At 41.7% G+C, this 15,807-nt stretch overlaps 1 long non-coding RNA gene across 1 annotated transcript; it reads right to left on the bottom strand.

Moving 5' to 3' along the window:
• Positions 1 to 5,486: 5,486 nt before the first annotated feature.
• Positions 5,487 to 11,435, bottom strand: LOC128777004 (uncharacterized). The gene is made up of 3 exons (XR_008422139.1): positions 11,041 to 11,435; positions 6,604 to 6,791; positions 5,487 to 6,285 (listed from the first exon to the last, which is right to left on the bottom strand). It is a non-coding gene; the product is annotated as an uncharacterized LOC128777004 (long non-coding RNA).
• Between the last annotated feature and the right edge of the window lie 4,372 nt (positions 11,436 to 15,807).

Genomic DNA, 15,807 nt, shown 5'->3' with positions numbered 1-15,807 from the left:
TCATCTGAAAGCTCGACTGGGCTGTAGGCTCCGTATTCAAGCTCACTCACATGGCTGTGAGAAAGCAGCTTCAGTTCCTCAGTATGTTGGCCTCTTCACAGGGTTCTTACAACATGAGGGCTAACTTGCCTTGGAGCAAGTAATGAGAGACAAGGAGAGCCCGAGATGGAAGCCGCAGTGTGTTTTAGAACCTAATCTTCGAAGCAAGATACTATCATTTCTCTCATATTCAGTGCCAGGCCTGATACAATGTGGGAGGGGACTACACAAGGGAGAATACTAGGACGCAGAGCTCATTGGTCACATCTGGCTGGGGATCCTAGCTGGAATTGTAAGAGACCAGCTGGAGAGTGCTCTCTAGCCATCAGGGATTACTGTAATCAATAGCCAGAGAGAATTACAGATGCCACCTGCTAAGTACAGGAGCTTTTTTTTCTCCTTAAGTGTTTTGTCCTGCTATTCCCTTCCCTGAAGGCATCAGAAGTAGTAGAGATAAATGGATCAAAGAAAAAAAAATACGGATAATGCCCCTTGCTTCACTGATCAGCAGAAATAGAGTTGAGGTGTGAGCTGGTGAAAAAATACAGCACTTGGACATGATGAGAAATAATTGTTTTGTTTTGTTTACTTCTTATTATGCAAAAGTAGAGAAAGGTTTGAGATAACAAGCTTCAGCAATTGTCAACGTTTTGCTTCCTCTCTTTTATGGACATGCTCTCTTTCCCTTGTTGTTTTCATCTTCTCTCCTCCCCTACGATCTCTTAGCCTTTCCTGATCAACATAGCCTGCAGATCTTCCACTCCTCTGAGCTTCTACTTTAGTAGAGCCTGGAACCCAAACTCTAGGGTTTCATGGTGGCATACTTATTTCTGCTCTTAACTGGAGGGTCCCAACTGATGCCATTATTGACCGGCCAGGCTCTAAGAAAGGAAATGGAATTGAGGAAAGAATGGAATGGGCCAGACGATGGACATCCACTGGCATATGCAGAAGCATCCTCCCTGGACTAAGGACAAAGGGTTATGGGCAACATGCTGAGGGCTGTCTGATGCACAGAACCTGCTCAAAGGCCTGGAAAAGAGTTCATATTCAAGGTGCCAAGATAAATCAGAATAGGTTGTACAGTGAAGAGAATCTAGGAGTAAAAGTCAAGAGTGGGTGTTCATCCCAGATCTGCTCCTAATTTGCAATGTGACCTAGGTCAAATCATGTCATCTCTCTGGTCTCCAAGACCTTTTTTTTTGTTAATTTTTTTGCAAAAATCAGCAGGAGAAATTGACAACCTAATTCCAAAGTTCACCTAGCAATGTGCCTTATAATCTTTGTATTATCATTGTTGTTATTATTATCAGCACTTTAAGAGACATTTTAACATTTTTTTTCCTAATCACCCCCATGAAATTTCAATACCATACACATAGAGCATACCTAAGTACTATATGTTTATCTATCAAGTGCTTAACCATAGAAAGAGTAAGATCTCTCACCCTCCAACACCTAATTCCCACTTTCTTGAAGGTGATATTGCTTCCATTGAGAATGCATGATCTAGAATTTAAAAGGTAGAAACTAATTTGGAAAAAATGCAGAGCAGGAAATGTGAAAGATCACTTTTCCCAAGTAACATCAAAACATGCTAAAAAATTACATTAATTAAGAGTGTGTTGGTATAGCAATAGACAATGGAGAAGCATCTTAAAATAGATTCGCATCTATATGAAATATTTAAGAACTTATTATGACCGTCTTGGCATTTCAAAATCAGTGAATAAAAGGGAAACTATTCAAAAACTGATTTGGGGAAGAGATATACCCATTGGCAAAAATAAGCCAGATCCCTTTTCTGAATAAATATCTTCTGAATAAATAAAGTATAGGTATATTAAGAAGCTAAACATATAAAATAATTCCATAAAAGATAAAGAAAAATATAGTTACATTTTAATTTTTCTTACTCTTTGATTGTTTTTTTTCCCATTTTAATCACTTAAAGGTTTATATCATCATCTCTTTCATATTGTTGTAGTAGTTTTAGTTCTCTGGGGGCTCATTCTCTTGCGTGTTGCACATACAGACATACTTGTACTCTCACGGTGCTTTTCTTCTTGTGGTTTGTAATTTTTGAGTATGAGCTCATCTTTGGCAACATTGTGCCCTGGCTTGTGAGAACAGACCTACAGAGCGTTTTTGAACTTGTCGCTTCTGGACCTCCAAGCGTTCTAGGTTCCTATATATATTAATTATTTCTTGTTTGGGAATCCCATTACACATGTAAAGTCACATGCCAAGAACCTGCATGGACTAGGGGTTTCTTTTTTTTTTAAGTTTATTTATTTTGAGAGAGAGAGAAAGAGAGAGAGCACAAGCAGGGGAGGGGAAGAGAGAGAGGGAGAGAGAGAATCCCAACCAGGTTTCACCCCATCAGCACAGAGCCCAACGCAGGGCTCAAACCAATGAACTGTGAGATCATGAGCTGATCCAAAATCAAGAGTTCGATGCTTAACCAACTGAGCCACCCAGGCACCCCATGGGGTTTCAGTTTCTCACTGGAGACCTTTTCTCCTCCACAGAAAGCTCACAAAAGACGGTACAGTTCTTTCCTTCCCATACTAGGAGGGCTTTAAGGATTCTAGCTTAGTGAAAAGCACTCAGATGCAGCCACCTGCCCCTCACAGAGGTCCTGAGGGCCCAGAAGAACTCATGCATGTCTCCTAATGAAGTCAGTGTCCGGTTGCTGCCACACAGGAGGCCAAACACCAACTGGTTCTGGCTCTGCTCCCAGGCAAGTGAAGTGACATTTGCCCCTTTGGACCACCACCAGCACCTCTGTCCGCCACCCCAGTCCTAACTGGCAGAGACAGGAGCCTCGGCAGTACAGGCCCACAACGGGGACGTGAGGAAGGGAGATGGGACTTTTAAGTTGGACTAAATGAGTGTGTTCTTGTCTGAATCACCGAGAGATCAAGCCTAGATGCCATTAAAAGGCTTGAGAGGGAGATTAGATTGGCTTTGGATGGAGAAATATTGAACACCTTCATGCTTATAACCCAGCGGCCAAAAATGTTCACGAAGCTGATCGTGTGATCACCCATTTCAAAGACTTTGGAACTTTTAAGTCAAATACAGTGAGGTTCCATTTTAGGTGAAAGACGCAAATAATACAGCGGCATGCATGACACGATCCCATTTATATAAAAACACACTTACAAATCCACCGTGTTTCCATATACCTTCCTAACTATATACGTCTATCCGTTTAAATGAAGTTTGTTCTGTGACCTCGTGCAATGTGCTTAGCCTCTGTGCCTCAGATTCTCCCCTCACCGCCACTGGTAAAGAGGAACAATAATGATAAATGCTTTATGGGATCTGTGAAGATTCTATGAGTTGTATAAAGATTGTATGGTCTGGAAAGAATTACGCTTGGCATTTGGAAAGGGCTGTAAGTTTTGATTTTATTATTCTCTCTTTAATGAATTTTAAAAAAGGCCTGGAAAGATATTTACCAAACTGTTTATGAAAATCATCTCAGGATAGAAGAGGATGATTGAGTAGAGGGCTAAAGGTTCTACTTCACTGCCCAAGCTCCCTCCCCACAAAAAATTCCCACTTAGGACAGTGAGAATAATTAAGTACAAAACCTATTCACGCAATCTTTGTATAATTTTTTTTTAACGTTTATTTATTTTTGAGACAGAGAGAGACAGAGCACGAACGGGGGAGGGTCAGAGAGAGAGGGAGACACAGAATCTGAAACAGGCTCCAGGCTCTGAGCAGTCAGCACAGAGCCCGACGCGGGGCTCGAACTCACATACCGCGAGATCGTGACCTGAGCTGAAGTCGGACGCTTAACCGACTGAGCCACCCAGGCGCCCCAATCTTTGTATAATTTTAAAACATAAAAATAAAATGTTTGCTACAAAGGATAACCACATGTCCCTTCAAAGATAACCTCCTATGACTCTTCCCACACCTCCTGGTCTTTTTTGACTTTTATCACACCCCATCACAAATACCCCTTCCTTCCTCCACTGATACAAGCCCTTATTTTGTAATCCTAGACAATGAGTTATCTATGTAAAAGTTTTGTCATTCCAAGTCGACGTTCAGCTACTTCCATGCCAGCACAATCTCCCACCTCCATTTGTAACCCTATCATGATAAATACAATTTGGCAAATATGACCAATATTCAGGTTAATTTACTCACCACCTCTTAAATCTAGAGATGCAGATTAGACCAGCTATTCTAAACTCATCTTAGGTTTCAATCCTTTGGCTTCCTTGACCACTGTTTTTCCACTGAGTCATCAACAGAATCCCATCACAAACAATCTAGCTTTTAGGTCTCACACTGGTCGTTCTATGTATCCGACAATGATTTCATTTAGTTATTCCCAAACTTTTCAGTGTTTGGCCCCATTTACATTCTCCCTTGAGGACACCAAAGGGCTTCTGTTTATGTAGGTCATATCTATCAATATTTGTAGCACTAGAAATTAAAGCTGAGAAAATACCCAAAACAGTCATTAATTCATTTAAAAATAACGACTGAGGTAAATCATCAGTTTCAGATGAAAATTATGGTAAAATGTTAGCAAATACTTTCTAATGAAAAAATAGTGCATGTTTCAAAACAAGAAAATGTGAGAAGTGATTTTGTTTACACATCTGTAAATCTCTTTACTGTCTAGTTTCATAGAAGAAATCTGGATTCTTGTATCTTCTGCATTCAGTCTGTTGAGCTATCACCTGAGATGGCCTCTTGAAAACTCCATTGTACACTCATGAAAGAAAAAGAAGGAAAAGGCATGTAAACTCTTAGTATTATTAGAAAAAGAGAGTGAAAAAAGCAAATATGTCTTCACATTATTATGAAAATAGTCTTGCTCTTGCAGAACCCTTGAAAGGATCTCAAGGGCTTCTGGAGGCCCCGGACCACACTTCAAGAAGACCACACTCTGCGAAGAGCTGTTCTAACATCATCCTCAAAAAGACTCGTTAAGATGAAACCTACTAGGATTCCTCTTTCGCAGATGAAGAAATTAATTCCCAGAGTGCTCAGGGAAGTTGCCTCAAGCTACCACGGTTGGTAAGGGGAAAAGTCAGAATTTGAGCCCAAATCTAGACCATGAGCCACTATGCTATACTGTCTTTATAGTAGCCAACACATATCTCAATGACCACATGGAGGTCAATGATTGCCCTTGTCTGTCTCATCCACCTGACTGTGTATCTACCTACCTACCTACTTTTGAGAGACAATTCATAATTCATCTTTCTCTCTCTTTTCCTGAGAGTATCTGGTAGTATAACATAAATAAGCAAATGAGTAAACGCACAGGCTTTTTTTTTCCATTCACATATGTAACATTAGGACTGAAAAATAACCTCTTCAGTGTTTACTTCAACCCTTTACTACTGTCCCAGCTATGAGATACCTAATTCTTTGTCTTAAAGCTGGGAATCGATTTCAGAATGGTGGCCTTTGCAATAGATTCTACAGTAAATGGTGTTGTAAATGCAATCACAGAGAGCATAGATCCAAGGCTATTTCAATACTCTGCTTCTGATTTAGAAGTATACTAGCATATTTGAAGTCTATGTTCTTAGCAAAACATCAGTTGCTTTTCCAGTATTAAGTTCATGTTGGATGGCCCCAAATTATACATTGTCATATGTTTGGAAGGTCTATATTCAGCTTTTCGGTTCAACCACATAAATATCCATGGGTTCTCTGTGCATTCAGTTGTGAACATCAATTATTTAATAGACCTGGAACATGAGAAGTAGGAAAGAAAATCCTTGAGCTCATACATCTGACAATATTTCATTATGGTCAACCTCATTTGAATGCTAGTGTTCGGGAACAAACGCTTGGTTTATAACTTCACCATGAGTTGATTGTTGAAAGTGATATTTTGTACATCACCACAAATGTGGGGGTCTTGATGGGACCCACAGGGTGAAACATGGGACTTTTAAGACTGGAGTTTTAATCAGGAGAACCACAGCACAGCGAGCCCGTTGTTTTGGCACTTGGCACTCCAAAGTTCGGAAAAACACATAAGTAGTATAACAGAAAGGCAGAATGAGGAGGAGGAGAAAATCAAAGAAACCTTGGGGCACCTGGGTGGTTCAGTCAGTTACACGTTGGAATCTTGGTCATGACAGCATGGTTCATGAGCTTGAGACCCACTTGAGGCTTTGTACTGGCAACACGGAGCCTGCTGGGATTCTCTCTCTCCCTCTCTCTCTGCCACTCCCCTGCTCATGCTCTCTCTCTCTCTCAAAATAAATAAACACATAAAAAACTTTTCTTTAAATCGAAGAAATCTTACTAAATAATTTGCTTTCCCTGATTATTCTCAAAGAATGCCTGGATTCCTCTCCATTAACATTCTTGTCCTTAACCACCAGCACCCTGAATCATTTTTTTTCTCAGGCGGATTTTGAACTGTAGGTATTCTGGAGTCAGGGAGAGTTTTACTGTTCTTAAACTTGTGGTCCTGATAAGGAAGGAGCCAGAAGAGACCAGGGTCCCAGATGACAAAAGCAGATCAGTCAACCACACAGGATCTTACTTGTCCAAAAGTTGCTGTACCTTATTTGTGACTTAATCTTTCCAGCCCATATACTTTCCTACAATCCAAGGACAGAACGGAAGTCATCAGGGCAAAGAGCCACTCCCTTTCCTGGAGAAAATGACTCCCCATCAGACCATGTGGTCTCTCATGGCACCCAAAGCCTGATGACTCAGTTCCATTTACATCACCTTCATTATCTCCTGCTCTGCAAAATTCAAAAAGACGACCACAGTCCATTAATGGTGAGCAGAAAAATCCTCTAACTGGTGATGAAATAGTGGTGCCTCCAGATGATCATTTTCAAAAAGAACGTAATAATAAAAAAAAGATTGAGAGTAAACCGATGCAAGAATATGGTAAACTGAAGAAATTAATTAGGAATAAACGTTTGGAAAAAGCATTATCTGATGAAAAAGTGCTATTAGGCGTCAAATATTAATAAGAAAAAAATAAGTAAGTGATTTCTATTTTATGATGGTGATTCACTCAAATTTAAATAATCCAAGGAGAGATGGTGATGAATGGATGCTGTCCAAGAAAATGTTCATTTAACAAAATGCAAATTGTTTATATTTTTATGTTCTAAGATAGGAAACATAGAATAATATCTTCTAGAACAGTTTTGCTCTGAGCAGTGTGTTTTGGAACAGAGATTGTATATGATGAGTAATATGACCTTTTATACCCTATTATCTGCCTCATTTGAAGTTCAACAGATGTATTACTACAATTACATATTTCCAACTAAAATACCAGTTCTGGGAAAAATTACCATATTCATTACGAAACCTTCCCACTTTCTAATTTCTATTGTCTGGAAAGGTCTGAGCCTCCTGCATTTTAGTGTAGCCTGGAGTTTTGAGCCATTGGACCCACTCTTTAAAGCAGGTAGGATTTCAGTAGGCTGCCCAGGGCTTTCTGCTTGAGCTGCATACCCAAACAGTCCACACACACACATCACACCTTCATTTTTGATGATTTCCCTACTCTTTCATTCTGAACCCCACTCCTCACATTGGCCTTCATGTTTATCACTGCCTTCCTGACCATGACCTTGGTGCTGTGTTGTCTCAGTGAGTCGGTCAAGAAGCTTAAGTGTAAGTGACAGAAATAAGTGGCTGGTTTCAGTGGGGAAATAAAAAATTAAGGGTCTCATGACTAGTTCCCTGAATCTCTAGGAAGTCTGAAAGCCTCAATAGAATGTAGTGAAGTCTAATAACTAAAATCATGGTGGTAAGTGAGTCTGGTGGAGACAACTCTGCTGTTCCCCTTAGGTGGGAGGAGTCACTGTTAGAAACTAGTAACACCACGGGCACTGGGCACAGGATGCTTCTGTTAGAGGTCTCTGTGATTGAGCCTACACACAATTCCTATCATGGCCATCAAAGCCATGTCATATCACCCATTCAAGAAGCATCAGGGTGGCTGGGCAAAGAGACTTCATACCATCATAACATGGGGCATCTTGACCATTTAACTTTTTTTTATTTCCCCAAGGCTGACATGCCTACTCCCCCTACTAAGTGCCCAACATACCAACAGAAGGAGCCAACCCTGGGTCCCAGTGTGGCACTATTCCTGTCCAATAGGACAGGACTAAGGCACAAGGAGTTAAACTAGTTTCTGGTCTTTTCCAACCCCATTTTTCTTTTCCCTCAGTTTTTTTTTTTTTTTAATTTTTCTTTATTCTATTTTATTTCTTTTCTGTACCAATTACTTACTCAGGTCTGCTGGGAAGTAATGTGGCAGGCTTCAGCTTCTGTAACTTAATCAAGACAGCGAACCAACCAGTTTCATGAGGATTTCATTTCAAGGGATATTCCCGCCATCACACAGCTCTTCTGCTAGAGCAACACTAATGAATTGTAGTCTTGGAATCTTGTTTCTTCTTGGCAGACTTTGAGTTTAAAGGTGATAAACCTGTGCATTTTATTACCCCAATCCCCATGGTGGCAGCAAAACCTTGGAAGTACTGGTTAAAAGAGATTTATGGATTTCCTGAAAGACTGCATCTGGTTTTCTAGATTGACTTTTTTTTCTATAGATCAATTTTACAGTATCAACATACAATCCATACATATGTATAATTGATGAACTAAAAAAACCAGAGAGGCAACAAGAGAGAAGTGGATAATCTCAAATCAACTGTATTCGTCAGACTTTTCAGCTGCAAGTGACAGAAACCCGACTCAAAGGAGCTTAAGCAAAAACAGGAATTTGTTGACCTTCCTAAGTGGAAATAATATGGATGAAAGGCCTGTCTTGTCCCAAGGACCCCAATGTTATCACCAGCTGGTCCTCTGCCTTGGGATTTTGCTGTCCTCTGTGGCTGGCTTCAGGCCCTCATAATGGGGACTGGGTTCTTATGTGTGATGCAGATATTGGGGGAAACATGGCCACAGGCAGCCTTAGGGTTACATCATCCCAGCTTAACTCCTCCGCAACAAAAGGAGAAACCTTGGTTTTCCCAGAATCCATCTAGAAAATCCTCAGGGAAGTACTGACTGGTTTGGCCTAGATCACATGCTCATCTCTTATCACTATGGTCAGGGTAATTTTGACTTGCCAAACCTAGGTCATGTTCTTTTATCTGTGATCAAGGAATGGGGTAGTATAATTGGAAGCCTCCCTAAAACTACCTAAAGAGGAAAAGGGTGGTTATCTACTAGAAGCAGGAAGCAGTTCCACAGATAGGAAGCGACAGATACTGACCCAATGAAAAACAAGATGTCTACTCAGTAGGGTGCTGATAGAAGTTCAACCTCTCTCACCAAACCCTCCACCCCACCCCGAGGTGGAGCATTTGCTGGTTTCTGTAAAGTGAATACTGCGACCGTGGCAAATTTCAAACTGCCCATGTGACATCACGGAACGAATGAAGAGTTGGGAAGATAAACACAGTTGTCTACCATTTTACAGTGTTTTCTCGACACAGATATGAGAGAAGTACATAACCTCAAGGGCACAGAGCATAGTAGAATTTAGGAATTGGAGGTAATGAGTTTGAATGTTCATTACTTTTGTTTTTAGATATAATTTGTTTAATTGCAAGTTTATGTAAGTTAATTTTTAATAATTGCTGTGTTCAACAACTGGTTCACAGATTTCCTGAAAAATTAAGAAGTAGCCACACAGCTGGCTCCAGCACGCCACATGGATTTAAAACAAAATTAGTCAAAATATGATATAAAATAAATCAGGGGTGCTTGGGTGGCTCAGTCGGTTAAGCATCCGACTTCGGCTCAGGTCATGATCTCATGGTTTTTGAGTTCAAGCCCCGCCTTGGGCTCTGTGCTGACAGCTCAGAGCCTGGAGCCTGCTCCAGATTCTGTGTCTCCTCTCTCTGCCCCTCCTCTGCTCTCATTCCCTCTCTCTCTCTCTCTCTCTCTCAAAAATAAACAGAAATTTAAAAAAAAAACTTAAATCAAAATTACCATATATATACTGAGGCAGCCACAATGGGAAGAAGGAATTGGCTCCTCTTTTCAAAATAAGTTCAGGTAACTGCAAGTTCAGGATGCATGAGAGCTCTTGGTTCCTGCCCATACCCACCCTGGAAGGGTCTGCATCTACAACCTCATCTCTGCCCACGTTTGACCCTGAGGTACAAGAACATAGGTAAATATCAGAGTTACATTATGAAGGGAGGAGAGGACCTGGCTACAAAAAACATCTACCTCGATTTCCTGCCTTCTATCAAATCACAGTCAGCCCCAAATTCACTCAGTTACATGGTCTAGGGTATTTAATTTCAATCAATATACATAACAGATACTCCACAACATAACCCTAGAGCTTAGTCCATCCTTCCTTCCTTCCTTCCTTCCTTCCTTCCTTCCTTCCCTCCCTTCCTTTCCCTTCCCTTCTCTTCCCTTCCCTTCCCTTCCCTTCCCTTCCCTTCCCTTCCCTCCCCTCCCTTCCCCTCCCCTCCCCTCCCCTACCCTTTCCTTCCCTTCCCTTCCCCTCCCTCCCTCCCTCTTTCCCTCCCTCCCTCCCTCCCTTCCTTCCCTCCCTTCCCTTCCCTTCCATTCCCTCCCTTCCTCCCTTCCTTCCTTCCTTCCTTCCTTCCTTCCTTCCCTTCATCCCCCCGCCAACCTGCCTTCCCTCCAGACTCTTTGATAGCCTACTGTGTGCCCAGCCCTGTTCCAGAGATGGAGTCTAATTACAGTGTATAAATATAAAATGTCACCTTAATGGACCTGATGAACACATATACATATATTTCTCATACAATACATCAGAACATGATGCTATTATTAACAGTATTATGTATCCTATAATTCTCACCATCTGTAGGATGTGTATTTCTTAGTGCACAGATGGCTTATCTTGAATTATCCATAAATTTCCTTTAAAGCAAGAAGAACCAGTTTCCTATTTTGGGTGGCATGGCTGAATTTTAAATCCCTTCGTCAGAAATTATTACACATTGGCAAAGACATCTGGTCATTTACCTGGTAAATATAGGACTCCCCACAAAGTCCAGCTTGACGCATGACTGCATATGCCAGATTTGCCAAAATAGGCCCTGCAAAACCGTGAGACAGCTGCTGACCTGCTCAATTCCTCTCACTTCCTTTATCTTCTAACTTCTTCTGCTTCTTCCTATTTATGCAAAAGCCACATTCTTCCCTGGCCTCACAGCCGCCTAAATCCGCGCTTGCTTGCTTCATTTATTTATAAATAAGTGTCATATTTTTGTTTTTGTTTTTGTTTCTTTTACATGATATTCTTCAATGCTACTCGAACCTCAAGTTACGCCGATTTCTGTAATCATTCTCCTGCCATGCATTCTCGCTCCTGATTTCTGAGCAGACCAGTGGAGAAGCAGTATATTCTCGGCTCGGGCTTAAGCACTAGAGCCCAGCATGAGCGCAAAAAAGACACTAGCCTAAGAGGGAAATCTACCAGAGGCAAGTTGTAATTTCCCTGTGTGTTTCTAAAATCTAAAAGTAAAACAAAGAAGTTACAAATCTCTCTCAAAAATCTGCCCCCAGAGAGCACCATTTCTAGACCTACTGCAGCTAAAGCGTTTGTTAGCTCAAGAGCTCGTCTAGAATTCCCATCTTTTGCAGGGAAATCAGGACAGCAAAAATACCCAAATTTCCCAAGATCCAGATCCCAAGTTCTAAATGCCCTCAGGTCTTTACTAGGAGCGAGGTTTGGGGGGTCTGACCCCTGCCCCAGGGCAAAAAGTCATACCTTTATAAACAGATATACCCTTTTTTTGTATGTGTATTTTTATGTTATGCCCATCTTCACAAAAGATTGGCAGTCAGTGAAACCAGTTTGATCCGGTAAAACCAAGAGGCACATTTGTTATCAAGGAATAATGGCTAGCAAACTGAACCTCCAAGGCCTATCATGCAATCAATAGCTCCCTACCTTTTCTTCCTTTCATATTTTCAGTTTATAGCAGCAATAAATACATTGGTGCGTGAAATTTACTGGAGTCTAATGACCAGCTGGCATTTCTGACCAGAAGCTGAACAGGGCAACCTCAACCCTTCCCTGCTATCATCAACCCAGATAATGTTTCGAGCTTTGGTTATTAGTCCCCAAATGACATTTAATTACATTTCTAATTGGAGGTCTCATGGCTCTTCTTCTAAATTGAGGTGTGCTCCGTGAAGTCTTGTAAAATGATTTAAAAATCCACGAAGCAGTTGAAGAGCATGGGTCCATGCTTTGGGTTTATCTCAGTGGGTAACAGAAATCACTTATCTTCTATCTCTTTTTCCTAACTCTTTCCCTTCCAAAAGAGGCAATAACTGAACTCTGTTCTTCACAGCAGAACCCACGTTGTACCAGAAAAAACATCACTTGGTAAAAGGTATTTTCTACGGAGATAGTCAAGTGTGCACTCAGTATATGCACGACAAAATGTTGCTGCTTATTGTGAATCCTGTTACGGATTCTATCAAGCTGAGAATGAAGAGTCTGACATATGGCTGTTATTTATCGGTGCTAATCATATTATAGCTTATTTTTCTTATTATTCATTTGTTCATTACTTCTTTTTAATAGTTACTTTTTTTACATTTATTTATTTATTTAGAGGGAGGGAGGAACAGAGGGGGGGGGAGAGAGAGAGAGAGAGAAAGAGAGAGAGAATCCCAAGCGGTCTTCACTCTGTCAGCGCAGAGCCCGACAAGGGGCTCGATCCCATGAACTGTGAGATCATGACCTGAGCCAAAACCAAGAGCTGGATGCTTACCCAACTGAGCCACCCAGGTCCCCCTTTAATAACTACTTCTTAAGGGTTGTGATGGCCATTTCTTATTCCTCTAAAATTGTTCTTATGCAATTTTTTTTGTGCATTTCATATTTTGCACCCTTTTAAATGGAAGAATATAAGGCAAAAATGGACCCTTAGGGTCTTTTCATTTCATATCTCAGCTTCAGAAACACAAAATTATTTATATGTAGTGCTATACTTTCCAATGTATGTTTTCTCTATAAAGTCCGTTGCAAAAAGAGAATGCTACCTCTTTCTCAGTGAATCTCTACCGTCTAACTCAAGTCTGGCATTTAAGTAGTCACTCAAATACTTGCTGAATGACATTTGCCTATGGAGATGATATTTTCTGACCACGTTGGCCTGTTATGTGTTGGGTTATGGCGTCATACCAGTCAGGGTAATCCGTGCAAGCTTTTAAATCATTTCTTAGTTTTACATTGTATTTGTTCTACTGCATATGAATTTTAAGAGAAACGAAGGCAAAGGCAGGAAATGAAATGATCCCACCTAAAATACTGTGAAATTCAGAGCATGTGGTTTCCATGGGAGGCAATTTACACTTCAACCAGCGAGCCTTCACAATCAATAATAGGAAAATCTGTACCCGCTGGGTACCTTTTTACCTTACTCTGCATACAACATTCAAAAGATGTTTCACCGCTCACTCTGATGTTGGGCAGGGCTCAGTTTCCTCCATCTGTAAAATGGGGCTTCACCGTCCAACCTGTTCCACAGGGTTGTTGGAAAGATAGAGTAAAACCGAGCATCTGGCTCTTTCTTCCCGGGCCAGGCGCAGGGTAACGACTCCCCACGAAGCGGCCAGTGTTTCTGCTTCTCCCTCCTCCTCCCCGCCCTGCAAGCCCTCACGTCCGTGATGCGGCGTGGTCAGCAATTGTGGCAGGCAATGCTGTCCCAGGGGCTGATGAGACGGGTTCCCCTGCATCTCTGGTTGGAGGCAAGAACAGCAGATGATTTGCTGTAAAACAGAAAGCTAATGATCTCAAATCCAGAGAGGAAGGTTTCATTTTACCCGCAGCGATACCTGGGCAATTTCACGTGTCTTGAAAGTGTACGGCTTCTAACGGAATCTCCAAGTAGATGTTTTTTGCTTCACTGTTATAAAAGAATGTGAAGGCCTAATTAGCCTGGGGAATTCAGGAATATTGCAGCAACACGGTTTGTTCCTGTTTGCTCCGGCCTCTGTGCCTGCCATCACGCAGACAAGATTTGGGCGGCATCCGCCTAAGAGATGGCAATATCTGGCTTCCCACTTTGACGGCTTTGCTGACAGTTTACAAAGCCAAGCAGCCCAGAGGAGCAAAACGGGAAAGATTATTTGAATCTGCTTCTGTGATCAGTAGAGACTTCACAAGAAGAAGGGCATAGTGTCCTTTCCGGATTTCACATAAGCATTCAGGCAGGTACGCCCGGAGAGGGACGCATAATTGCCTCGTGGCCTTGTCACATCCCTGTTGTCTCTGCTCTGACTGCTTTCGTCTTTCAGTTTAAGAAAAATGAGGTTTAACGCTTTCCCTGTAAATCAGCAGAGTGACCCCGTGTCCCTGAGGGGCCGAGCAAAGGTGGGATTAAATTGTAACCCAGAGGCGATACAGAATAAACCAAAAGGAAAATTTACAGTAGCAATTTTGTTCCATGCTAGGATGATTATACCCACGTGTTCTGCAAAAATGGCCATTGTGCTGCCCAAATTATAATCTACTTTTTGTCTAAATCAACAATTAGGCCATCAAATGACTGACCGGCTCTTATTCATTTGAATTGAGTAATCAGCCACTTGCCACATAGTTACTTTTCTTCTCCAATAGCCACAGCGTCAGAGACCTGGTCATAGTGAGATGTCAGAGGCCAGAAAATAGACTTTGGCTCTTTAGTCAAGTCTCGTTTTCCTGAGATACAGGAGGCTGTGGAGGGTAGTGCAAAGCTTGTGATTTGAGCTCCCACATCTGGGTTCGAGATCTGTGTTTACTTATAAATGTGTGGTTGATTTTAAATATGCTGCTTACATTCACTGTGTCTCTGGGTCTTAGTGCGGAAAGTGAGAGAGATGACGATCTTACTACCAACACCCAAGACAGTACTGAAGATAAACGAAGTGTAGAGAGCAAAACTGGATTTGAAAGTAGAAAGCCAATGGTTACGGATGTTGTTATTGGAAGTAAAAAATGGACTGTAACCCATTCCAATAAGTATTTGTTAAACAGCTTTTAAGAACAGTCTTTGAACTTAGACAAATAAGACTATGACTCTTAATTCAATCATTAACCAGCTGAATGACACTGGGTTAACTAACCTGGATTCTCTAGGCCTCTGCTTCCTCATCTGTAAAGTGGGGCAATAATAGTGACCCCACCAGGCTGTGGGGGTTGGAAGAAGTTCGTGTATCAAGAAACCGGCCTACGGCGCCTGGGTGGCTCAGTTGGTTAAGCGTCCGACTTCAGCTCAGGTCACGATCTCACGGTCCGTGAGTTTGAGCCCCGAGTCGGGCTCTGGGTTGATGGCTCGGAGCCCGGAGCCTGCTTCCGATTCTGTGTCTCCCTCTCTCTCTGCCCCTCCCCCGTTCATGCTCTGTCTCTCTCTGTCTCAAAAATAAATAAATGTTAAAAAAAAATTTAAAAAAAAAAAAAAGAAACTGGCCTAGAGGCACCTGGGTTGCTCAGTCAGTTGAGCATCTGACTCTTGATTTTGGCTCAGATCATGATCCCGGGGTCATAGGATCAGCCCCTCATCAGGGTCCATGCAGAGCATGGAGTGTGCTTAAGATTCTCTCTCTCCCTCTGCCCCTCAACCACACACATGCACAAGCACACACTCTCAAAAGAGAGAAAGAAAGAACGAAAGAAAGAAAGAGGAAAAGAAAGAAAGGAAGGAACGAAGGAACGAAGGAAGAAGGGAAGGAAGGAAGGAAGAGAGAAAGAATCTGGACTAAAGTCAGTTCCTTTTTCCTGTCACCTAAATGACA

This window comes from Panthera pardus, unplaced genomic scaffold (assembly GCF_024362965.1).
Source record: "Panthera pardus isolate Hobbes unplaced genomic scaffold, ASM2436296v1 HiC_scaffold_10, whole genome shotgun sequence".
Classification (NCBI taxonomy): Eukaryota; Metazoa; Chordata; class Mammalia; order Carnivora; family Felidae; genus Panthera; species Panthera pardus.
The sequence above is the reverse complement of the archived record's forward strand: the minus strand, read 5'-3'. Positions and strand labels throughout refer to the sequence as shown.